The sequence below is a fragment of the Aethina tumida genome, chromosome 4, assembly GCF_024364675.1.
Source record: "Aethina tumida isolate Nest 87 chromosome 4, icAetTumi1.1, whole genome shotgun sequence".
In the NCBI taxonomy this organism is placed as follows: domain Eukaryota; kingdom Metazoa; phylum Arthropoda; class Insecta; order Coleoptera; family Nitidulidae; genus Aethina; species Aethina tumida.
The window spans coordinates 26,147,329-26,161,017 of record NC_065438.1 but is presented as its reverse complement, the minus strand read 5'-3'; the positions used below and the strand labels follow the sequence as shown (position 1 = coordinate 26,161,017).

At 25.5% G+C, this 13,689-nt stretch overlaps 1 protein-coding gene across 1 annotated transcript in view; it reads right to left on the bottom strand.

Annotated features, from left to right (window-relative positions):
* LOC109594012 (adenylate cyclase type 6) overlaps positions 1-10,677 on the bottom strand; it is a 158,063-nt gene extending 147,386 nt beyond the window's left edge. The window contains exon 1 of the mRNA XM_049966368.1: positions 10,632-10,677. The gene's annotated coding sequence lies outside the window, so the exon portion shown is untranslated. The remainder of the gene's footprint in view (positions 1-10,631) is intronic.
* Positions 10,678-13,689: the final 3,012 nt, after the last annotated feature.

The following is a 13,689-nucleotide window of genomic DNA, read 5'->3' as shown; positions in this document are numbered from 1 at the left end:
ATTTATTATATTTTTAAATTATGTGTGTTTAAATGTTAAAATTAATAATATTATAAAGTAAATTTATATATATTTATATAAACTGGCTTTAATAGTCAAAAATCATTTTCTTTAGAACATTGATTGCCACAAAACCGGTTTAGAAAAAATGTAATTTTGTTTAACTATTTATTTTTAACAAATGGTAAAAATTTTCTATAGTCTCTTTTTTATATAATATAAAATACTTATTTCAAAAAATACATCTCCCTAAAATTTCGTGATAATTTGTGCAATGTCTTCATTTAATGTTTAAAAAATAGCCAGTTTTGCAAAAATACTTAATTTGCGATATATTAAATTATTTTTAGATTAAATATTATATTTATAGTAAATTTCAAGATATTTAATAATGTCGTTTCTGAAGCATAGAAGGCGTAACTAATAATTTATTTTACTTGCCATATCTTTAAAAATTCTGAAATGCTATATTTGATAGTTTTAATGTATAATAGTTTACATATAAAATTATTCACATATCACAGAATTATAATTTTAAATAACTCAAAATTTACCAGAAATATTGACATATCTTATCTAAAGCTAATTTAATGTATAATTTTTTTTCTAAAAAAATCACAATTACAAATGTCTATCAGTACTATTTAAAAAATATATAAATGTTATGTTATAACAAGAATACTTTTCTCAAAAATTCTATTTGTAGCTTTAAGATTGTCACCAAAATCTCGAAATTTACCAGAAATGTAGATCTTCTCTAAAAAATCAAGTTTTCCAAAAATATATAATTTGTGACATATTAAATTATCTTTAGCTAAAATAGAATGATGAAAGAGATATTAAATATCTTGAAATTTAGCAAAAATATCGATATATATATATATATATATATATATATATATATATATAAATTTAGAAATAAATAAATAAAATAATTATTACACTTTATCGAAAGATGCTAAAAATCAATTCTCATCGATATTTCAGAAATCGGTCAGAGATTTTAAAGTTTCTATTATGTTTGGGGCACACCTTAAATTATAAATGCTGTTTTTCTTAATTATTTTAAATATTTCAATTATAAAATCGTAAAAAATTTCTGGTAAAATTATATCAACATCTTGCTAATATTTGAGGCATTTTAAGGAATTTATATATTAGATATTTTGATAAATTTTATCACTTATTAAAAGCTATTATACGGCAGGTTCTCGATATTTAGATTAAATTAGTTTACTTTTAAGGTATTTCCCCTAGTTTAACAGGTGACATTCCTATGTGAAACAAATTTAATTAAAAATGAAGAGATGTTATCATAATCAACGATGTATATGAGTTCGAGTACAATTTAATATTTACATTCTAAATTTCCTTTCCTTATTATTTTACCTACATAATAATTAATCAAGTAATGTTTTACAATTAAATAATAAATATATAGCAATTAGATAGAAAATGACCCTAGAAAGTTAATTATTTTGTATATCATTTGACAGCAATAATTATCAGTAATTCACGTTCGTGCGTTGAAAAAGCATTTTTTTATTTTGCATTGTGTTTGCAATAAAACGTGATATTATCTAAAATTGCACAAAATTATAGAGTGAACTGCATATGACAATAACCTATTTTCCCGAATTGCTAAATTGAAGCTTTCAAATCATGAGAGAGCAACAATGGAAAACACATTACATCAATTACATGCACGAATACTATCAAATATACTTGTATCAACAAAGGCTCAAAACAGTTCAAATATGAATTATGATCTAAATGAATTGGCTAATAATTAGTAATTAGAAATCTGAATTAAAATTAAAATCAAAGCATTTTACATTTTACAAATGGCAATTCTCATCGGGAGATAAACGTTTTTTAATCAATTTCACATTGTAAAATTACACTAACCATCCGTCAATCCTTGCAAACAGCAGAATTAATTATTTCCATTTTAAATTGAACACTATTTCAATACATTCAATTTCTAAATGTTTATTTTCAATGCTTCAATATCCAATAAACTTTCGATGCGAATGGAACTGAAGCTCAAACGCAGCAGTTTCCAAAAAAGTTTCTTCTTGTTTTTGCATTGTATTGCATCTGAAATAATAATTCCTACTCCTCAATTTCTCGAGAGACTGGCCCAATTAAATTACATAACTAAGCTAATAGTAACTTTTATTTTGAAAACTAATTTGCGTGGATTTGAAATCTTATGCATTTCCAAGTTAGACTGGACTTTAATTAAAACAAAACATTGTTAACATGTTTGATATTGTTTCGCTCCGTTCTGCCTTGATCTCGTCCCTTTACTTTTCACGTCTCGATTTCACTTTAGTCCAGGCTTCAAAGTATCATGGTATTCTCAGGATTACATTAAAGATGCAGTGACAATATGGCATATAACTTTATTCAGAATATTTGTATATTATTTAAAAACTTTATTGTTTTTACAGTTTACAGAAAGTTTTTGATGACATGACTTATGGAAGACTGTACAATTATATATTTTCTACCAAGAAACCAAAAGATCAATGCAAGAAATTCCTAAATATTAAATCTGCTATATAATTCACATAATTCCGTATGTTATTATTTTTCTTTTGTCACAGTCTAATTTTTTTTTTAAATTATAAGTAATTTAATTCTGAAGAGGAAGTCAAAACTGAGATTAATCTTTTTTCAGATTCAGAATTCTTGTTGTTGATTATTATAATAATTATTCTGTTGACTAAAAGTTTTAAAAAATAGTTACATTTTAAACTATATATTATAAATTATATAAGTACGTTAAGGCCATTCCATTTCCATTCAATAAATGATTTGTTAAAATTTACACTTGATGAAATACTTCAATTTCAAAACTTGCATTTATCTGTTAAAAGGCAAATTCATTCACAATTAATTTCTTTACATTAGACTACCTTTGTGATTCTCTTCAAACCCATGCCTTAAAAATACATTTTGGTTTACGGCAAAAGAAAGTTTTTAATTAGAAATGTTTCGCGTATGCTGAAATTCAAGGATTTTAGCATCAAACAACATTTTCGTTATACTTGTAAATTCCAATTGAAAGTCTGAACGGTTAATTCGTACTTTCAATTGGCACTGAAAAAAACAAGAGTCTTTTTAGATGAGTATATCCAATTAAATTTTAACAAAAAACTAAATGGCATCAAAATAAGAGTATTCGAGCCAATTTATTCGAAATATTATAATATTTTGTATGTTTACTTTTGAAGAAGTATATGATTTTAAATTATGACATTAGTTTAATTTATGAAATAAAATTGTAAACTTTTTTAACTTCATTTAATATTGTTTGCTAAGAGCTTATAATTTTATAATACATTTCCATGTTAAAAAATAAAAGTTAAAAAATTGTGCTATAATATTTAATTTGTTAAATCTATTTTCAAGTATTTGAATTTGACTGTTTGTTAGGCATAAAATTTCTTTAATTTTAGAAATGATAATGATCAAAGTAATCCATAAAATTCTATTATTATATAAATCTTTTAAAAATTTTATTTTTGTTTTCATTTTATGATAATAAATTATTTCAAATTTAAATTCTAAATTGCTCCAGTATCCAATAAACACCCCATGGGATGGAATTGAAAACAAAACCAACAAATTTCAGAAAAACTTCGTCTATTTTTGCTTGCTTTTGTTTTTTGTTTATATATTTTCATTATAACAAAATACATTAGTATTTTGTTGCAATAATGTAGTTATTATTAGTTATAATTATTTGTTGATTTATTTAGTTTTATTATTATTTGTATCCTGTTATTAATATTATTACATATCAGTCAAGTAAAGAGTTTTTTTTAAATCTTTAATTTTTTTATGTTTTTATCAATTAATTAATTAATTCAATTTTAAATTACACATTATTTTAGTAATCCTATCTATGAATGTGTATTTAGTGCTTCAATATCTCAATAATATAAACTTTCGTCAGGAATATGAAACCAAAAGCTGCAAATTGTAGAAAAGCTTCTTCGGCTTGAGCAATTTTTCATATATTTTCATTGTAACCACAAAATACAATTATTATAATTACTTAATTATTTATTTATTGATATTTTTTCAGTTGGACAATGGAGTAAGAAATCGTTCAACCTATATTATTACAGACAACTGAAGTTTTTTAAAATTTATAATAATTTTATTTAAGTTTCCATATTATAATAATTAATTATTCCAATTTAAAATTCTACATTATTTCAGTAATTCAATGTATAAATCTGTATTTTCAATACTTCAATATCCAATAAACTTTTGACGGAAATGAAGCTGAAACCAAAGCAGCAAATTACAGATGTGCTTCTTCTCATTGTTGCTACAACAAAATACAATTATCATAATTATTTATTGATTTATTTAGTATTCCTCTATTATTGATATTTTTTGATTTTGGGTTAATATTTCTTTTACTCTAAAATAATAATGATGAAACTAAGAAATTCCAAAATTCATATTATTATATAAACTTTGACCGTTTTTTTAAATTTTTAATACTTTTATTAAGTCTTTGAAGTTTCTTAAAAATAATTGTATTAAATATACTTTAGGTGGGAAGCAGTAAATTTCAGAACGGCTTCTTCTACTTGTACATTTTTATATATTTCTATTATTTCTAAAAATTACTTTTGTTATTATAATTATTTATTGATTTATTTTGTTTTCTCCTATTATTAGTATTTTTTAATATTAGGCCATATTATTTTTTTCAAAACGATAATGATCAAAATAGGAAATCGATAAAGTTATATTATTAGTTGACTGATGCTGTTTTTTTAAAACCTTTAATACTTTTATTATACCTTTGAAGAAAATAATCAATATCATATATTTTAGGTCATAACCGCATACAAGATAATTTACTTAACTGATTCATTAAAAGAAAAAGACAGAAAATCTTATATTTTAATTGCAGTTACCACCTTCTTTTGTCTTTAAAAATAAATGTCACACATTAGTAAAAGAGTGTCTTATCAAAAACTATAGATAGTATTCCAAATATGAAACAGAATGTTTTGTATTTCCGTTTAATTAATTACTTCCTATGAAATAACTATAACTATATACACCATTTGAAATTAGAATGTAATTGGCATTTAAAATCCTTTTTAAAATGATTAAAAATATGTAATTTATTACAAAAAATTATTAATTTTTTTAATTATATATGTTATTTCCCAATTATTATATTTCTGTTTATAATAAAAAATTTAAATATATATATATATATATATATATATATATATATATATATTTGGAGCTTTAAACATTTTGACTAAAATATTCAGATATGTTTTTACAACAATTTGTATATTTTGTTGCAAATTAATTACACTTCGTCGTCTAAATTGAACCATCCTTCAATAAAATTTAATTATCACCTCACACATTCATGTCAACATACATCACATGTTCCCCCTATAAAACATTAACCAAGTTCGACATCAAATTACATATTTAATTGTAAATTTTAAACGCCCGTTACATAATTAATCGGTAAGGTTCACCAAAGTTTTCAACCGCAGTGTTTACATTTAAGAGGTACATGTCAAAGCTTTCGTGACTACGGGTGCCATTCACCGTAGCATAAACTTGCAACTTTCAAAATTGACTTAAGTTGTTTGTCGTTGTTGGTTTTCCACAGTCATCGTTTATTCAACGTCCAAGATGGAAATTTGGAAGACCGCAATCAGGGTTCACTGTATCGGAATAGCCGCAGTTCTATTCCAATTAATGATAATTTCAGTTTAATTATGTGTTGCAAATTGTGTTACGAATTTACATCATTTATTTTAGGTGGAGGGAGTGTTCGCAAGATAACAGCTTTAGTTCTGCGGCATTTCTGCTTACAAACGAGTTTTTTTTAAGACTTAAAATTTTCTATGCCAGTGATATGCAATTAGATTGGGTGTTTGCATATAAGCACATTTTAAAATATGCAAATTTTTATGCAAATTTTTGCCATTATTACAGAAAAGAGAACTTTGAAAAAAGTGTTTTCATTTTATTTTTTTCAAAATAAGCTTTTTAATATTATAGGTGTTTATAATATAAAGGTGAGAATAATATTATTATAAAACACACCTAAAATTTCCCCTTTGTACTTTATAATAAAAATTTTAATATAAGATTATGGTAATTCATCATCCAATAATATTGACGATAAACGATAATGTTTATGTACGCTAGTACTGTTTATGTTGTACAAGTTTATCGTGTCTCAGCGTAGCAAAACGAAACTTATTATCATTTTAAATTAGCTGTGCATCGATAGAAAAAAGGCCATGAAAGGAATATTTTATCTTTTCATCATTCCGATACAATTAAGAATCCAATAACTCGTATTTTAGTAATTTAATATTGACATTTTTTTATTTTCATTGAAGTACAATCTGTAGAATGTTTACCTGGAAGACTTCAATCGAGTTTCCTTCTAAAGTTCAAGTAGATTCGTTAAAATGTATTTTATTTGATGTCGTCAAACATTCTTAGTTCATTCATTCGTTCAATATTACACCTTTCAGAATTTAATTTGCCTTTTATTTCTTGTTTTAAGCTTTTAATGGAGTATGAAACTTTTCTGACTGTTGTAATGCATTTTGCACGCGTGTTTAATAAAGAAATAATGAGATAATTTATTATTATTCTTCAATAATATAATTACTCTTTCTCTCTTAATAATTTCCGTTAATAAAAACTTTAACTTTAATAATATACCATTATTTAAAATTCTTAAAATGATTTACGATATATCTAATTATATTTTTATAACATGTCAACAATTACATATTATTATATTAAGAATAATCGATTTATTCTCACTATGATCTATTTTACTCAGTTTCTTTTTATTATTAAAATAATTTTAATAAAGAATCCACTGCAAAAGTTTAACAACTTTCATTGGGAATGTGTACATACTACTTATGTTTTTAATCAAAAAACTTTCTCTTCATAAAAGTTTACGTACACCACAAATTTTAAATTAAAAAACTTTTTTGTTCCAAATTTTCTATAAGAAATTATTTACGATTATAAACTTTATTAAAAAATAATTATTATAATAATAGTAATTTCTAAATATTTTTTATCAAATGTATACAATACAATATCAAGAATAACTGTTTAAACACAGTAACAATGTAGCCATCTAATACCCGTGAAAGTTAAATCTCCCCCGTTTTGTTTGATTGTGAACCTCATCCTTTAAAAAGACTTACACCTTTTATATCTCCGTTTTATTTTCAACTTGACGTTAACAAATGGCGCATTCATGACTTTTGGAAATATAGTCTTTTAAACACAGTGATCCGATACGAGAATAAAGAGAGAGTACTTATATTTAACACTATTAAATTGATGGCGTCAATTATTTTCCAAAAGGAAAAATATTAAGAATAAATAAACGAAAAGGACACATAATTAGAACTTTTAAACATTTTTAAATAACATTTAATAGTATAACCCACATGAAACGAATACATGTTCTTAAATATTTTTCACGACAATCATCAATTTATCGAAATTACTTATTTTAAATTTCAATATGACAATCAATTTAAAATAAATATATGTTTCAATCAGGAATTTACACAATGTATCACAACCGGAAACAAATATAATGCAGTTCCGGAAGTTACTGAAAACTTTTTTAATAACCAGGTGTATTCAGTGTCACTGTTTGATGCAATAATTAATTTAGAATAACAGTTTATTGTTACTTTCTAATTCACAGATTTAAAATTCGGATATATTGTTGAAATATTTTAGTACCATTTGTATTACGTTAACAATTATTTTATTTAAAAAGTTATTACTAGTTTTAAGGGTAAGATTTTCGTACAAAGTTATTATTTAATAAATAAACAATTAAATTGATTAATTTATACTCAATATAAAAAAGTGCAAATAGATAAATGTTGGTTAAAACTATTCCCAAAACAGTTCTTTATTAGATCTTTAGACACTGTTGTCATACAATTAAGGAAAATGTTTACTGGAGTTTTCCATATTTATATTAATATAGTGTGGCATATTTAAGATGGCCTATGACTTTTTATTTATAACTTAATTTTAATGAATAATGGCTCGAAAGATAGGCAATAAAAGATTCTATCCATGTCTTTGAATGGTATAGTGAAACAGCAGATAAGAGGTTTACAATTTTATTTTTTAGACGAAAAATGTGAAAAATTGATTACACCATTTTTATAGAACTCTTTAGTTATTTTAATTTTAATGAATAATGTATCAAAATGGCTACATTCCAAGTCTCATTAAAACTATTATATACACTGTTTTTTTGTCTCCCATTTAGACATTTTTTTTCAATTGGTTAGAAACCAAAACCTACACCTATTATTGGTATAATTGTCCAATATTGTTAACGATTGATTGTTTGTAGTCAATAAAATTTGGATATTTAAAGTATTAGTAAAGTATAATAATCCAATATCGTTAAAAAAGATAATTGCTATTTTTACAGTTCATTCAATAAACTATTTGATTAAACAATAAACTCATACAAAGAATATGATTTTTATTTTTTCAACTGAATTTTGAATATAGGCAAAAAACGTGACGTTTTGACTATGCCTTACAATTGAAAAAAAAAGTTGGTCATAATCGGCCAAAAAATACAAATTTTATGGGGATGTCCCGCTTTCAAATAGGCCATAAGGTGATGATATTAATTTTTCAAATCATCGAAATTATGGGATTAGATTTATGCAATATTTGAACTGATCATATCAAGGGCTGAAGAGCTAGACCTCGTAACCCTCAAAATTATTGAAATTGAGATTAGGCTCGTAAAATGTAAGTGTGAATCATAAAAATCAGACTTATATCACATCCTTAATAAAGGTATAATAAACTACATCTAAATGATATAAAGAAAAACTACCTAGAATTTCAGGATAATATTTAATTTTATTGCTCTCCTGTAAAATTCACACTTCGCAAGTTACGAGGTCCTGCAGTTCGATACTCGATATGCTAATTTAAACTATTAAATTAATAGTAAGAATCAATACGTTGGTCACTCTGATATTTCTGAGATAGTCTTGACTTTTACTTATATGGTTTATTTGATCAAATTCGTAAGAAAAGAGATAATTATTATTAAATAGACCTGGTACCGAGTACCAAGGTTGTACAGAACTGGCCAGAAGGGCTTACCCACTAAACTTACCAACACAACTTCTGTACTTATGTATTTAAAACCTGATCTTACACTCTTAACATCTTAACATCAAAATAATTTTAAGGAGTATAAAGGGAAGGTGAACTCAATTAGATGCTAATTCTTCTTTCGTCTTAAGGATCATACTTTACTGAGTCAAGAATAAGTTGATTATAGTGGACCTCCACCTTCCCAAACAAGTTAATTAATTGCTTAACTCCTAATGAACTCTGGCAAGGGAGTCCATCCCAAATCACCGCTGAATTTGCACATTCCTGACAAATCATGGAGCATTCACGGCATATCTAACTAATTCATTTTGCAATGTACCCGACGCAGATCAACCATAATTTAGTTAATTTCCTGTAAGTATTTCTCTATGATAATACACACACGTCAGACAATTGTTTTTTCAAAGTTTAAGTAATATTGTAAATATTTATTAGTAGCATTTGAAGTAGAAAAAACTTATTTGTATTTTACATTTTTGGATTTCTAAGACAATTCTCAATCAAACTGTGATATTTACCATAAATTAATTATTATCCAGTATTTCACTTAGCACAGGTTAATAAGTAAGTTAGTAACATTTAACCAAAAATGTAGGTATCAGAAGTACCAAACGCCATGTGTAATATTTTGGAATCCTATTAATGGCTGTTAAGAGCATGCTCTTCTATTATTATTCTACTGAATCAGTTAGGTAAATCACCATGTAAATTACAAGTTTCCATCAAAAATGGACTACACTTATGTTAAAATTGTTGTAGATTTATTCCGGGAATTACTTAAAGAGCCATCAAGAAATTATAATTAATAGACTTACGTTAAACACCTAAATCGATTGTAAAACATGTTCCAGCTCAGTAAGTCTTTTGTTAATAGACCACTTGTCCAATTAATATTATAACAGCAGCCTCACTTAGGCCAGTTTAAGATAGAGACCTTTAAGTACACTTTAAACACTCCAAGCACACCGTATTGTTCTTACATTCAAAATCAATACTTACTGGCCTAATAAATTTATAATGAGCGATGTAGTTAATTGTACTTAGTGGAATCCCTATTTCCGGTTTCTGACTAGTCCCGTTTTCAACCTTTCCACGACACTCATCGGCCGAATGTATATATTTAAAATTTAATTCAACAAAAAATCAATAACAAACTAGCCGACGATTTGATTGAATTCCATCATATAGTTTATGACAAAAGCTGTCAATAACTAAATCTGATTAAACAACCCATTTTATGCCTACGTGTTACGTTAAGCGTGATTATTTATGCAAACATTAATCATGCTTGGCTTATTTCAAAATTTAATACTTAATATGGAGAAATAACGTGGTTGCAGGATTAGCGCATTGATCGTAAATGTTGTTTATCCATAACAGCACTACAATATATAATTCATACGTACCTTAAGAATATTTAATGATGGTTAATCATATCACTGTTTATACCCTGCAACAAAATTCTATTTTAGTTGATTAAACATGAGGAAAAACGTTGTGTATACTTTTCTAGGACATAGAAATGTGAAGGAGGATAATGGGAGAAGTTTTCCGTTTACAAAACTGATGACCATTAATTATAAGTTTAACATACTCTATAATACCATAAACGATATCCAACTTTATAAATTTCCTCGTCGCTTTTAACATCTATCAAGGGTATCCGGTAGGAAACTTGTGAAGAAGTTTTCATAAAATAATATTCAGGAAATTGAATTATCATGAATAAAAACTTTCCATGTGAGGATATCGAGAAAGTTGTTCAGTACATCTTGATACAGTTCCGCATTCCTTAAATTCGACTTCCGTAAATATTTCTAGTAAGTGTAAATGTAAGCTCTTGATTTAAACCGACCGTGTGCCCATCCTGAAATATCATTAAAAGTTAGGGGAGCGCCAAAATAGACCGTCTCGCGAATACCAAGATAAAATTTACGAACACAATAAAACAAGCAAAAGAGTTTAATCTGCCTGCTGAAATCGAAATTAACTGTAATTTCCCGCTAATTGTTTTAAGCCGAAACCCGAAACCTATTATATTTGCTTTCGTATCTTGCCTGTGGACTAATTCGCTGGTCGATTGCTGTGTTTTCAAATTACAATAATTTTGGCTATTAACATGCTAGGAAACGGTTTCTTGATTCACATCGGTAATTACTGTTTGGCAATTTCAATGCTGCTTTTTAATAGAATGTAAATTTTTATGATGGGATATGGAATGAGAAGGACGGAGGAGGTAGAGCAAAAGGATCCGAAAAACCCAGAGCTATCTCAGAGCCACAAGACCATCTTCTTAGATTACCCCAAAGAGACAGGATGACTTCAATGCGGATGATTGCTGATGAATTTTTTGCCGATGAAGGTAGGCCAATTTTTTAGTCTTACCTCTAACAGCAAACCAAAGTCGCCAACATCGTAACTGGTGTATGGGACGTTAACAGTGGGATGAGGAATCTCGCTTTTGATTAGGCATGCATGTTAGCCATGCGTTAGTAAAAAGACGTCCACATATTGCATATTGGAATACATTAAACTTCCTAAAAGTGAATTTACTGTCTTAGCCACCCAGATCTCCAGACCTTTCCCCAATCGAACATACATGCGATATAATGGGGCAACTCTAACGAAACGCTAACGAAACCGCACCCTCCACGGACTCTTAATGAACTAAGACGTCAGATTCAGTTCTACCAGGAAATCGATAATCTCATTAGATCGATGCCACGACGCGTCAATGAGTGTCTTAATCGAAGAGGAGTCCGACCCATTGTTAGCTATTAGCTTCCGACTCTTTATGGTTTAAGATTTTTGTTTAATTTTCTAATCAATTATTATTATTTTCTAAAAAATATATTATGTTATTGCCTTTAAGTCTGGGAGATTTTGACCAGTGACAACTACTAAATCAATCTGTTCAAATTCTAGAATAATAAAAAAATTATAAATTAAGAGACCGAAATCAAAAATAAGTGAATTTCTATTTTTTATTCTAGAACTGTTAGTTCATTAAAGATAGCATTTACTGTAATTATTAATTTTTAAAGAAGTATAATAAATATTATTAACTAATTATACAAAGCTTGTGGGTTTTAATTTGTTATCTTTCATCTCTATGAAATATTAAAATATTATATTAAATAAAAAAATAAATTTTAGAATAAATTTCTTCTGTAGCAGATTTATGAATAATGAAAATACATATTTTTAAATGAAATAAACCTATTTTATAAAATAATATTTTTGATGGAATTATTTCAAATAAAAAATAATAATACATTTGAAATTTTTCACTGTCGAGATTTTATATAAATTGTATTTAAATTTAAATGTTATACCGTTACAATAGAAGCAATAACAAATGTATTTGGTAAAAACCAATTAATTTTATATTTAATTATACAAACATTATATATAATGGTGTTTCTTCATTAAAACTAACACTAATATCGCACGTTTGTGTCGTTAAACATGAAGCATACATTGTTGATATTATAACATTATACCATATTATATTTTCCCATAACCCTACATTAATACAAGCTGTAAATTCCTTCAATAAAATATCAAAATATTTATATAAATAAGCTTGCAGTGTTATAAAATTCATTACCAGAATTCGTATAAAAGTCGTCAAAATAATTTTAATAAAACAACTGTTATATTGTTACCGTTAGTAAATGCAATTTCTTATAAATATCCCAGGTACTAATTAACAGCATGTTCATTATTACTCAGTACAGAAGGATTGACTTTTGTTTATACCTATTTCATCCTTAAATTTATTATTATTATTAAGATTTAAAATTATGGTAAACAAAACTGATTACAATAAGTTTTTATTAAATGTAAGATCAAATTCCATCCATAAATCATTAAAATATTGTTAATTAAAATTAAAAAAAAATAATTAAAATTAAGATCTTATGATAAAAAAATAAATAATATATTAATTTTATATTTACTAGACATAAAACAAAGACCAAATTATTATTATTATTATATTTATTAAGTCATTAAAATATTTTTAAATTAAAATTAAATATGTTAGTTAGAATTAATCAAAATATTATAAAATAATTTTTTATATAAAAGTTATATAATATTTATTTATATAACTTTTACTTTATTGACATTACTATTATTTACAGGATGAAAATACATACCATAAATTATAATATTATTTGATGTAATCAGGTTTCAAAAAACCCATATTAATAATAAATTTTTATTATTTTATGTTAAAAATATTTATTATATTTATATAAAAAATAAGTTACTTGTCTAAATTTATTAGAAAAGTTGTTTTGAAAAACATGACTAAAAATACTTTTTTTTACTTTTGATCTTTGAACATTATGTAGTATATTTCTCATAAATTCATCTTAAATCATCATGTCATTACCAATTACAGATGTATACCTCAAAAATAATCTAATTTTTAATTAAATCCTCCTTTAAACATCG